This window comes from Physeter macrocephalus, chromosome 5, assembly GCF_002837175.3.
Source record: "Physeter macrocephalus isolate SW-GA chromosome 5, ASM283717v5, whole genome shotgun sequence".
Lineage (NCBI taxonomy): Eukaryota > Metazoa > Chordata > Mammalia > Artiodactyla > Physeteridae > Physeter > Physeter macrocephalus.
The window spans coordinates 39121488-39132191 of record NC_041218.1 but is presented as its reverse complement, the minus strand read 5'-3'; the positions used below and the strand labels follow the sequence as shown (position 1 = coordinate 39132191).

General features: G+C 38.2%; 2 protein-coding genes across 9 annotated transcripts in view; one reads left to right on the top strand and one right to left on the bottom strand.

The window, feature by feature from the left end:
* Positions 1-10704, bottom strand: part of IMMP2L (inner mitochondrial membrane peptidase subunit 2) — a 904212-nt gene that overhangs the window by 431849 nt on the left and 461659 nt on the right. The window lies entirely within an intron of this gene.
* LRRN3 (leucine rich repeat neuronal 3) overlaps positions 38-10704 on the top strand; it is a 38371-nt gene continuing 27704 nt past the window's right edge. Inside the window, exon 1 of the mRNA XM_007115900.4 lies at positions 38-1538. The gene's annotated coding sequence lies outside the window, so the exon portion shown is untranslated. The remainder of the gene's footprint in view (positions 1539-10704) is intronic.

The window sequence follows — 10704 nt, the reverse complement described above, 5'->3', positions numbered from 1 at the left end:
CACGAACCCGTGTCCCCTGCATCGGCAGGCGGACTCTCAACCACTGTGCCACCAGCGAAGCCCAAAACATGCATTTTTTAAAACTGCTGCCTATTTACTCACAGGTGTCCTTGCAGAAACATACATCACTATGCTTTTCTGTGTTTCTTTTCAAATTTCTGATAATTCAGGGGGTGTTTTACATGTGGTTTATATAGTATATTTTCCTGGTAAATATAAATTCTGAGTTAACAGGTCTAAGAACAAAGAGAAATCATTTTCTTGAGGGTTTAATTTTATTGCAGGTGAAATTCTTCCCCAGAGTTAGTAAAGCATGCACCCTAACACACACACACAGATACCCACTAACACCCTGACACACGTACCCAGTCATATGTGGCTGGCAAATTAATTTCATCACATAAGGAGAAGTGAGTGCATGTTAACTGGAAAAATATATTTTTAAAAATACCCTCTTAATATGCCAATGTTGTGAAATATAGAGAAGCAAATATATGTTTTTAAATTTTTTAATTTTAAAAAACTGGTCAGTCCAGGTAAGAAACGTCATTGCTTTAAAAACAAACAAAAGAAGTGTTATTGAACAACAAGCACATATGCTAAATTAAGTAGGACCTACAGAAAACCAAATGCCACTCAAACAGTTTTAAGCCGCTCTTCTTAAATAATACAGCCCTTGGTGAACTTCACAGAGAAGGAGTCGGAAGCTCTGCATTCCTCCCAGGTGCTTTTAATATTTGGGAAATCCTTATTAGTAATGTGCCCTGCTATTTTCAGAGAGAAAACACAGTTTCTCTGAATGACTGAGAATCCAAAAATGGGAAAACTTGTCAAAAATTCCTCCCCCTCAAAAAAAGGAAGGAAGGAAGTAAAAAAAGGAAGGAAGAAGGGAGGGGGGAAGGAGGGAAGGAGGGAAGGAAGGGAGGAAAAAAGGGAGGAAAGAAGGAGGGAAGGAAGGGAATGATACCTAGGAAAATAAGCAAGGCTGCTTCACTTATTTGTATCCTAAGTAGCAGTGTCACAGAACAGACAGGTTGTTTCAGCCAACCAGACGGGAGCAGCTGCGAGCGCTACATCTTGGCAGTCCGAAGCGATTGGCCCCTCTCTGGGGAGTGGAGGGTGTTCAGTTATTAATGACCGCTGAGCAGGCAGCACCATGTCAGTGTGACAACTGATCGGGTGAACGATGCACCACCACTAACCACCATGGAAACAAGGAGAAATAAAGCCAGCTCCCAGGATCTCTCTTCACTGGATTGAGGGCTTCAGCCTGCCGACTGAGAGAAAGAGTTCCAGGAAAAAGAAGGAATCCTAGCTGTAGCCTCCTGCCTTCGTTTACATTTTAGAATACAGAGATAAGATTGCTTGCATGTGTGCATATCTATAGTACACGTTTGTGTATAATTTAGTACACACACGTATGCACCTATTTACACCCGGGCAAGAACACAACCATGTGATTGTAGCAACTAAGGAACTGAGGAATCCAGCACGCAGGGACACAGAAGGTGGTGTAGCACAGAAACCGCTTTTACAGGGTAAGTTTGAAATATGCATTTCTATATAAATATGCTCTATTTCTTGTTTAGTTGATGTTTTTTTTTTTTTACACCTAAATTCTCCTCTGATGTTCTCTTCTTGTCTGAATTCTGAGAGCAGTTTTCTTTCCATTCCATTTTTGAGAGGAAATTCAAATGCAAAAGCCCTCCGGCTCTGTGTATGCCTAGCTGTGTTTGTGGGATTCTCCAACATGAATTTTACTAGCTTGAACGCCCATCAGAGGATGTGAGTGGGAGAGAAAAAGCAGTGCTGGGGTGGGGGGGGAGGAGGAGAGAAAGGAGGGACAGAGAAGATAAGGGGACAGTGGGAGAGAAGACCAGAGGAGAAAAGGAGAGGGAGAGGGGGCGAGGGAATTTTGCTTTTTCTTCACAGTACTTGTAATGAAAAGCAAATCACACATCATTTTGTGTTTTGAAAACAACCTCCCAAATGGGGCATTTTTCTCCCTTTCACCTAGTGGTTGGAGATTTAACACAAATGCTGCTGTATGTCAAGAGCCAAAACCACTAAGCAGAGTGGCAGAATAAGCATATCACAAACAGTTATTGAATTTCTGCCAGGCTACATCTTACGGATTGGGGTAAATGACTTGCCTTTAATAACATCCCCTCGCTGGTCTGAAGGGACAGTGCAAATGTCTGATTGCCTATGCAGCTGCAACTCTAGGTAAAAGGATCCCATGAACCAGAAGACTTCTAATCTTTTTTGGTAATTAACAGGATCACAGCAGGATGGCTTTAAAGTACATTTCCCATTTAAGAAGATTGTTCAAACCAAGGCTATATTCCCTTTGCTGTTACTGAGCTAGAAGGCTTAGTTCTCCTCTAATTTATTCATTTTTAACAATATGTCCTTGTTTCCGTGCGTCTAATTTTCGTGAAAGCAAGCTATGAGAATGAGTCGAACCTGCCTCATTTAGTGAAAAGGGGACAATGTGGGGGAAAAAAAAGACGGATTCAAAATATCTATCTAGAAAACAGTGTGCCCTGGCACTATAAATACTGCTTATACCCTATATTTCTCCTCTTTAGCTTCAGAAGCAATGCCTTTGAGACAGAATGACTCTCAGTAAACTATGAGCATCTATGCAGCGATGATTCATGGTATACAGTGTGGGTTAATTTATACTTCCAGGCGTGTGAAAGGAAGCCAGCTACTTAGAATATGCTTTCAAACAGACAACGTCAATTGAGGATGTTCATGGGAAACATTCACTACCCCCTTTAATGGATCCTGTAAAGATATTAAAACAAACCAAGTATTTACATTTCATCTTCTGCAACTCCCTCCTCCTTTTTCCTTTAGGTCAACTAACCAAATAGTTAATGGAGACTGCTTCTTTCGAACTGCACATTATTTTTTTCTACAACTGTAATTTCAGAGTTTTTATTGGTTTTCTAGTTTATAATATGAGCCAAAACCAAGAGACAGTAACCAGCCACTTAGACCCTGCCACTTTCCCATAAATGTGTCAAAAAATGAGTCATTTTACAATATGTAATGTGAGAAGTCAATTAATTCCAGGGACCTTTGTAAATGATGACAATAAAGCAGCTCTGACAATATGCCATGGGCTTCGATTTTCCCTCTGTAAAATGAACAAGTTTAAGAAGAGGTTTCCTGCTCAGAGTGAAAAATGAAAGGTGCTGAAGCATTAGCTCAAAATATTGGCAAGTTTGCTCGCTCTGCCTCAAACGCCACACGCAATCTGTAGGAAAACAAAATGATTCATTACAAGGAGGAAAAGGTATATTTGTTTTTCTGCTATTCATTAGAAGGGTGCCTTCTGCCACAGAACAGATGTGATATTTTTGAGGTACCTCCTAAGTTCCTAGCCAAGAGAAAAAGATTGAAGCAGATATTCAACCTCCGGATTTCAAACTCCTGTATAATGTAGCATTGCAGTATTGATTTCAGTTTTTCCTAGACCTTTTCTGGGGAAACTTTCCATACCAAACACACACATTCTTCAATCCTACCCAACCTGTTTTAAAATCGCAATCAATGACACCTAAGAACAGTGGATTCACTCTTTAACCTTGGTAAAGCTCACATACATATTTTGTGGATTACAGAGTTCAATAGTGTGCCCACTTGAGTCTGAGAGATACAGTCACTCCAGAACCCCGGGGCTGTCACTCAGGGTGTGCCAGGGAGTTTGGTGATCTGATCTGCATCTACCAATGCCAGATGATGGACATATGAGCGTGCCTGCAAGACTTAACCACAGTCTCCCCCAATCATGTAGCTATACCAGAAATAATAGCTTTCTGGCAAGACAAGCTTCAAAGAACCATGTTTTCGGAGTGTTGCTTTTCACAGGCAACATGCTGAGTTAGAATGCTGATTAGTAGGTGGAATTTTTTTCTTTGGTTATTGTTGCTGCTGTTCATAGCTTAAAAACAGTGGTATCAGCTTTCTAGCCCAGCAATTTATGGACTTATGAAAACAGTAATCAACTTACAATTCACTAACTGTATTTTATTATTTTTGATCTTTTTTACACCTACTCCTTTTTTTTTTTATTATTTTTTTTTGGCCACAAGATGGGTTCAATGTTTTACTTTCTTCCCCCAACTCTGAATTTTTTCTGGTGCAAAATGCCTATGTAAAATGACACTGCGATATTTACTACAAAATAATTATGTTGATGAGAAAGGTTTGTAATCTGAGTTAAAAAATAACACTTATGTAAGTTAAAGAGTATTACTTAATTAGCAGCCCCTGAAGATGGTCATAGATGAGATATCTGTTGGGGAACCTGAAGGAGATCATTTAAAAAGAAGCTAATAGCATGCTAAAAAATGAGTCCCTACTTCTCGCCTCAGTGAGGATGCCCCCAAAGAATGATTTAAAATAATGTAGCTCCAGCCAATCTGGAGAATCACTGGTCACATCTGCAGCCACTTAAAATGTTCCATGGAGACCTGGTTCTGAGGGTGTAATCACTTATGTATCACTCCTCGGTCCCATGCAACTAAATAAAGCAGGTAAACATGAGGCAACAGATCAGTATATCTTGTCAGGGCTGCCAAAGGTAAAGCTCTTTTATGCTGGCTGCGAGAGCAGCACTCAGGAAAGCTTCCCAGTGTAGCAACTGAACACAGGTCCCGCGCACTGTGCAGTGCATGCCTCCCTGGCTCTCTTCTGATGAAGTGACGTCTGGTTGGACACCTAGCAAGTAGTACATGACAGCAATCATTCCCTCGGCCACAGAGTAAAAGGAAATCAAACTTCATATAGAGAAAGTAGGTGGTGCCAGAGGATAGAAAAAGTAACAGGGAGAAATATAAATGTTTCTTTAACCTGATGGGAGGGGTAGAAATAGATCTCAGTTGGCGCTATTTAGAAGTCATTAAGTCAAGGGGAGCAGAGATGACAAAATGTTCATCTCAAATTTTGTGAAGAAATGCAGTGCCCACTGGGCCATCTACTGTATTTGCATAATTGTCATATTTGTATATAACTGTTTGCTACTATGTTAATTTACCTTTAGGTTGTGATGAGGGAGGGCTAGTTTTTAAGGTGCCATTCATAAAAGCACATTACACAACCTCAGCATGGGGAAATGAAGAAGGGGAAGAGATTTTCGTATAATAGTAGAATTTTAGGATTGAATGGGACCTTGGTAAATGGTCTAATATGTTCGTTTTACTGGGGAAGAAACTGAGGCCCAAAGGGTTTAACATCTTTACCCCAAATCACTCAGCTCTTTATTGGAGGCCTAGGGTAGAACCCCTCAGAGTGCTCCCTCCAGCAGTCTGTTAAAGGTCTGCCTGCTCACTCTTCCAAAGATAATATTCTTTAAAAAGTAAAAGAAAAGACTCATAGATACATGCCAAAAAAAAAAAACAACTTAAGGAGGTGTTTATCCAGATAATCAGGCACTCTAAAAGTAAAAGCAGACATTCAACAATAGAAGCAATATGATTTGTTAAGTACCTCACAGCCAAATATTTGTCTTTGGGATGTGGTCTACTATATTCTGTAATAAGTCATAAAAATTAGAGATTTGCCCTGTTTTTAAAACATCTTAATAATAATACTGCTCTCCTTCACCTATAGAAATTCAGCTATTGATCAGCCACTGTAAGTTTTCCCAGGAATTCTGAAGAGACTCTCCAATCCTTTTTTACTGGGTTTACCAGTAATATTTTAAGGCACTTACATGTGTCCTCTTTATATGCAGTGTCCATTCTCATGCTTTGCTTCTACACCTCACAGAGGAAATTCTCAGAATGCCAATCCCTACTTTCCTCTCTCCATCTCCCCCATTCTGCCTTACTTTTTCATTTCCAAAGTTAAAAGTAAGAGCCTTTGTAGACAGTGACATACCTCCTTAATTTCACAGCCCTATTTTTTTCTTTTTGGCACATCTCTCTGTTTCTAAATGTGCTCTCCACATTTCGCTAAGATAATAGCAATGAATTGACCCAAAAACTTTGGGGAAGTAAAGGAGGATACAAAAAAAATAACACAGTGACTATTTGTTTAAGAGCTCTACTGTGTACAGAGTAAATGACATTTGCTTCTCCCAACAACCTGCTGAGGGAGTAATGATGATCACCTCTCTTTTAAGATTGGAGAATTAAGTTCTGTGAGGTTAGAGACTTGTGACAGTCAGGGAGCTAACATGTGGAGGAGTTGGGTAGCCTCACTTCAAAGATGGTACAGCAACGATCATAGTACCTGGCACTTTGTGAGCCCATTAGTAAATATTCGTTCCCTTTTCCCTGAAATCCCACTCTAGCCTAACCCTTTCAAGTTTTATGCCCTTTGTACCATACCACACTATATGTGCATAGATTTCTGCAATTAAAAATCTGTACTTCTTAATTTACATCACAGCTAATAATATGCCCAAGTTAAATTAAAAAAAAAAAAACACACAACCAACATTTATTCTTGGATAAAAAGATTCATGTCTTCTACCGACTCATCCATATGTTTGTCTGACAGCATTAGCACTCTGATAAACAGATACTTGGCAAAGGTCTCAAAAATTGGATAAAATGGGTTGAGTAAATTATTCAGGCATGTTCCAGGTTGTTGGAAAATTAAGAGCAAAGTCCTCAAAGTCATTTGAAGCATCACCAATGGATAAAGTTTACTAGAAAAGCAGCTTCTTTGGCATCTCCTTTCTAGTTAATCTTGGAGAGAAAATGGCACACAAAGACCTCAAAATGCCAGTAAATTTATTCAGATTATTCTGAGGGCCCTTTCTAAGGGAGATTGTATCATCCAAAAGTAATGTCATCCTTGGAATAAATGAAAATCCCTGAAACACATCTTCTAAAGGTTATCATGTGAAGCTTTACTTGCAGAAGGTGAAGCATTCTACAGATAATCAGCTACTCTGTTTAAGAAGGGGTGTAAACATCACCACTTTTTTCCATGTCTGCATTGAAAAGGCCCATGGACTCCCCAGTGACCCACTGAAAGGCTTAGCATCAACAAGCAATATTTTCTATTTCCAGAGGCCTGAAACCCCTGGGATTTAATTCCCTAAGGAGTGAGAAAGGAGGCAGTGTTTCCTGACTTGTACAAAGCAGTGACTCCAGGAAGGGGACAATGTATGCCCCTGGAACTGAGCCTGCTAACGGCCCATGGCTAAGCAATGGCCTTCAGCAAGTCTCAGGAATTACAACACTTGCCAATGACATGAGTAATACTGAATATTTTGATTACAGAAAATACTTAAAGAGGCCTCATTTGCATTGTGATAGAGAGGACTGAATGTGCTTTATTACAAGTGCTATCTAAAATTAGGAAATTAAATTAATAAAATGACTATGAAGGAACAAAGGCAAATATTCTAGTAGATTCATTCCACTAGTAAAAATTTGCTCCATAATATCTTACAGTCTCATAACACTGAAAGGTCAGGGCATTTAAATTACATTGTCAGAAATTTACTTCTGTTACGAAAAACTAAAAACTCAAAAAAATGCTAACAGCAGACATGTATTTTCAGAGGTACAATTCATATTGGCCTTTATGTCATTAGAATAGTTTTCTCACCGCTATATTCATATTCCCAAGACATACTGGTCTTATCATTGTTTGCTAACAATGTCTCTGGGCTCCATGTTTAATTCTATTGTCATCAAAAAATCAGTCACTCAGAAACACCAAATACTGAATATATTCTACAGAGTATATGGGACCACAATGGACTTTTCTGAAATTTCAATAGTAGCAGGAGGTAATTTCAATATACATCTAGACAGATCGTATTTTGATTTCTACAAAGACCAAGGGGTTAATGGCCTTACACTGCACATGTTTAAGGCAGTAAGAGTAAAACAATGGAGTGGGTGAAAATCGGCCTGAGTGTAAGTTGCAATGCTGTATCACTGAAGAGAAAGTGCAGTAGAATGGAATGAGAAAAACAACGCTACAATCATATATGAAAAAGAAATATATTCTAAGCATTTAGAAAACTTGGAAGCTCTTTTCCTAATAATTCTGGAATGAAAAACATGTAAAATGCCATTATAAGATAGAGCTTAGATTGTATTCATCCAACAAGTCAGTTCTTTGTGTGAATAGCTGAACTGATTCACTTACCAAACATACAATTTATATTTGTTCCTCTTACTGTAGTCTATCACCCACGCATTTTTTACACAAACACTAAAGTGGCTCAAAGAGTGTCATAAGGTGATGTTCAGCTAACTTTTTAAAATCAATGAGGCATTTGCCAAAGTACCATTTCCTTAATCAGTTACTTTACTTTTAACAAGCAAGCAAATTCCATGTAAATATCAAAGTCTCATTTTTCATTTACACTATAAACTGTGTCACACTCTGCTGCTGTTGGACAAAATAATCAAAGAAATGAAGAATTACATGTTTTATGACATAAAATACTGTTAGCAGAGACCTTATGAGTTCAAATCGCATTATGTCTCTTGGACAATCCCTTATTGGCTAAGGGAATGATCACAGAATTAGCAGATCTCATTTACTACACACAGGCATTTTCCGTGCCCAACACTGCTGAACACTTCATGTGAATTTTCTCATTTAACCCTCATAATAATCATATGAAGCAAGTTTTTTATTATTAATTATTTTAATAGTAATTATTATTAATCCCATTTTACAAATGAGAGAAATAAGGCTTAGTGAAGAAAAGCAACTTGCCTCACCTAATTAAAGGCAGAACTGAATAAAGGAACCAGGTCAGTTTGGCTCTAAATATCATGCCTTTGTACACCAGGCAACACTGCTTCCCTGTTGGTATTACCTAAATATAACTAGTCTATACTGCCTTCCAGGAGTCAGATTCTCTATCCAAATACAATCAACCCACTTAGCATTTCATAGCATGCGTTCTTTCATACTAGGATATTATCTCTTGGCAGGATTCATTCATACTTTCTTCTTTTTTTGGTTTCTGAGAAAAAAGTGATGATTTACTCAGTTGTACTTGAGTATCACTATCCATTTGATTAACTAAAATGACTTCTGCAGTTCACAGGCCAACCTTTGACTGGTGGCTTGTAGGCTTACAGACTTCTTCCTTCACCATTTTTCCGTCAAGTAGAATTCAACATGTTTCTTTAACCGAGGTTGCTCGGCGCAATAACTGACACAAAGGAGAAATGCAAAACTTAGCCCACAGGTCTCAATTTTCATTATTTATAACAATCCTTCCTGGGACCAACTCCAATCTGTGGATCCTTCCTTTCCTCATGCAATCTCCTTTAAACAAGGAAGGTGAAAACAATCTGAATACTATTTCACTGCTAGTATGATTATCAATTGTCAATGAAATGCATCAATCCTCCTCATTATCAATAAGCTTCCAGCTCTGTAAAGATAACTGATGAAAGCCATAATCCGTTTTTCAAAAGGAGCATGCTGAGCCAAACCTATAACTTCAGCAGAACTGTTCTATCCCAGCTGCTTGCAAAACTTCAGCATTTCTCGCTGAGTGACCTCCTCAGAGAGCTATCAGGGGAGTCCTTCAATCTGACTGTCCTACATAGAAAAAGCTGAATGTGAAATTAAGGCCAAAATGTTACTGAGGATTCTTCCAATGATAAGGAATAGGGTTTAGAGAGCTCATGCTCAGATGTCTTTTCTTATCAGAATGAAGTTTTTTTTTAACCATTATAATTAGGCAACTGAATTCAAGCTGAAGGTGATAAAAGGTTAAAATATCTGTGCATCATGAATAACCTAACTCAAAGCAGGTACAAAATAAAGAAAGACTTTTAGAATTTTAAATTAAACTTTTTGATTGTTTTATTCCTGCTATTTCTTACATTCATACACAATAGTGAGGAGGAGGAGGAGAAAAGGGGGATGCTGGACAACAGTTATTCAACATGTACCACAACCTGGACCCTGGTTAAGCTTTTTACACGCCTCATCTCACCGGACGTCACAGCTCTGTGAGGGAGCAGAGGCTCAGGATGGGGAAGCATTACAACTTCCCATTGTATCAGGGTCCTGATTTGAACCCTGAAAGTCTGACTCCAAAGCCCATGCTATTAAAATCATGCCATTTGCCTCCCATGTCATATATATATATATTAGAATAAGCATAATATATTTCTCCTTTGGGAAGCATTTTACTTTTCATACAGAAGCATCCAACAACAGCCTCTTTCTAGAGTTGTAAGTTTCTCAGCAAAGTTCAGAAAGCTTATATAATAATTAATCAAACTTCGGTTTTACCACATGGGGCAACCTGATTAGTATTTCATGAATAATATAATGAACACTTAATATAATACAACTAATCTAAAAGAAAAGTATTATTTGTGGATTTTCTACTTGAACATTGCCATTAATCTGTGTAATTTCAGAAGTGTAATAAAAAAATGATCATAGTTGAATTCCAAAAGGACTTGTGACTATCTAAAATATTTACCATTTCTTAGGGAATGGATATCAAGAATAAAATGAGGAACGTTTTCCAGGCCATAAATACCTTGCAAATTGAACATGTAGAACAATATTTTAACCCTATCCTTCCCTGCTGAATGTAGCTCACCAGATTTAGGAAATATTTGAAACTTCTTTATATTTTTCTATATTGTGTACACCTAGGAAAGATGACAAGCACTTATAAGCTCAAATCTGCTCCACAAAGAATTTTTTCATATCTAGAATAGTAACTCTTCCTCA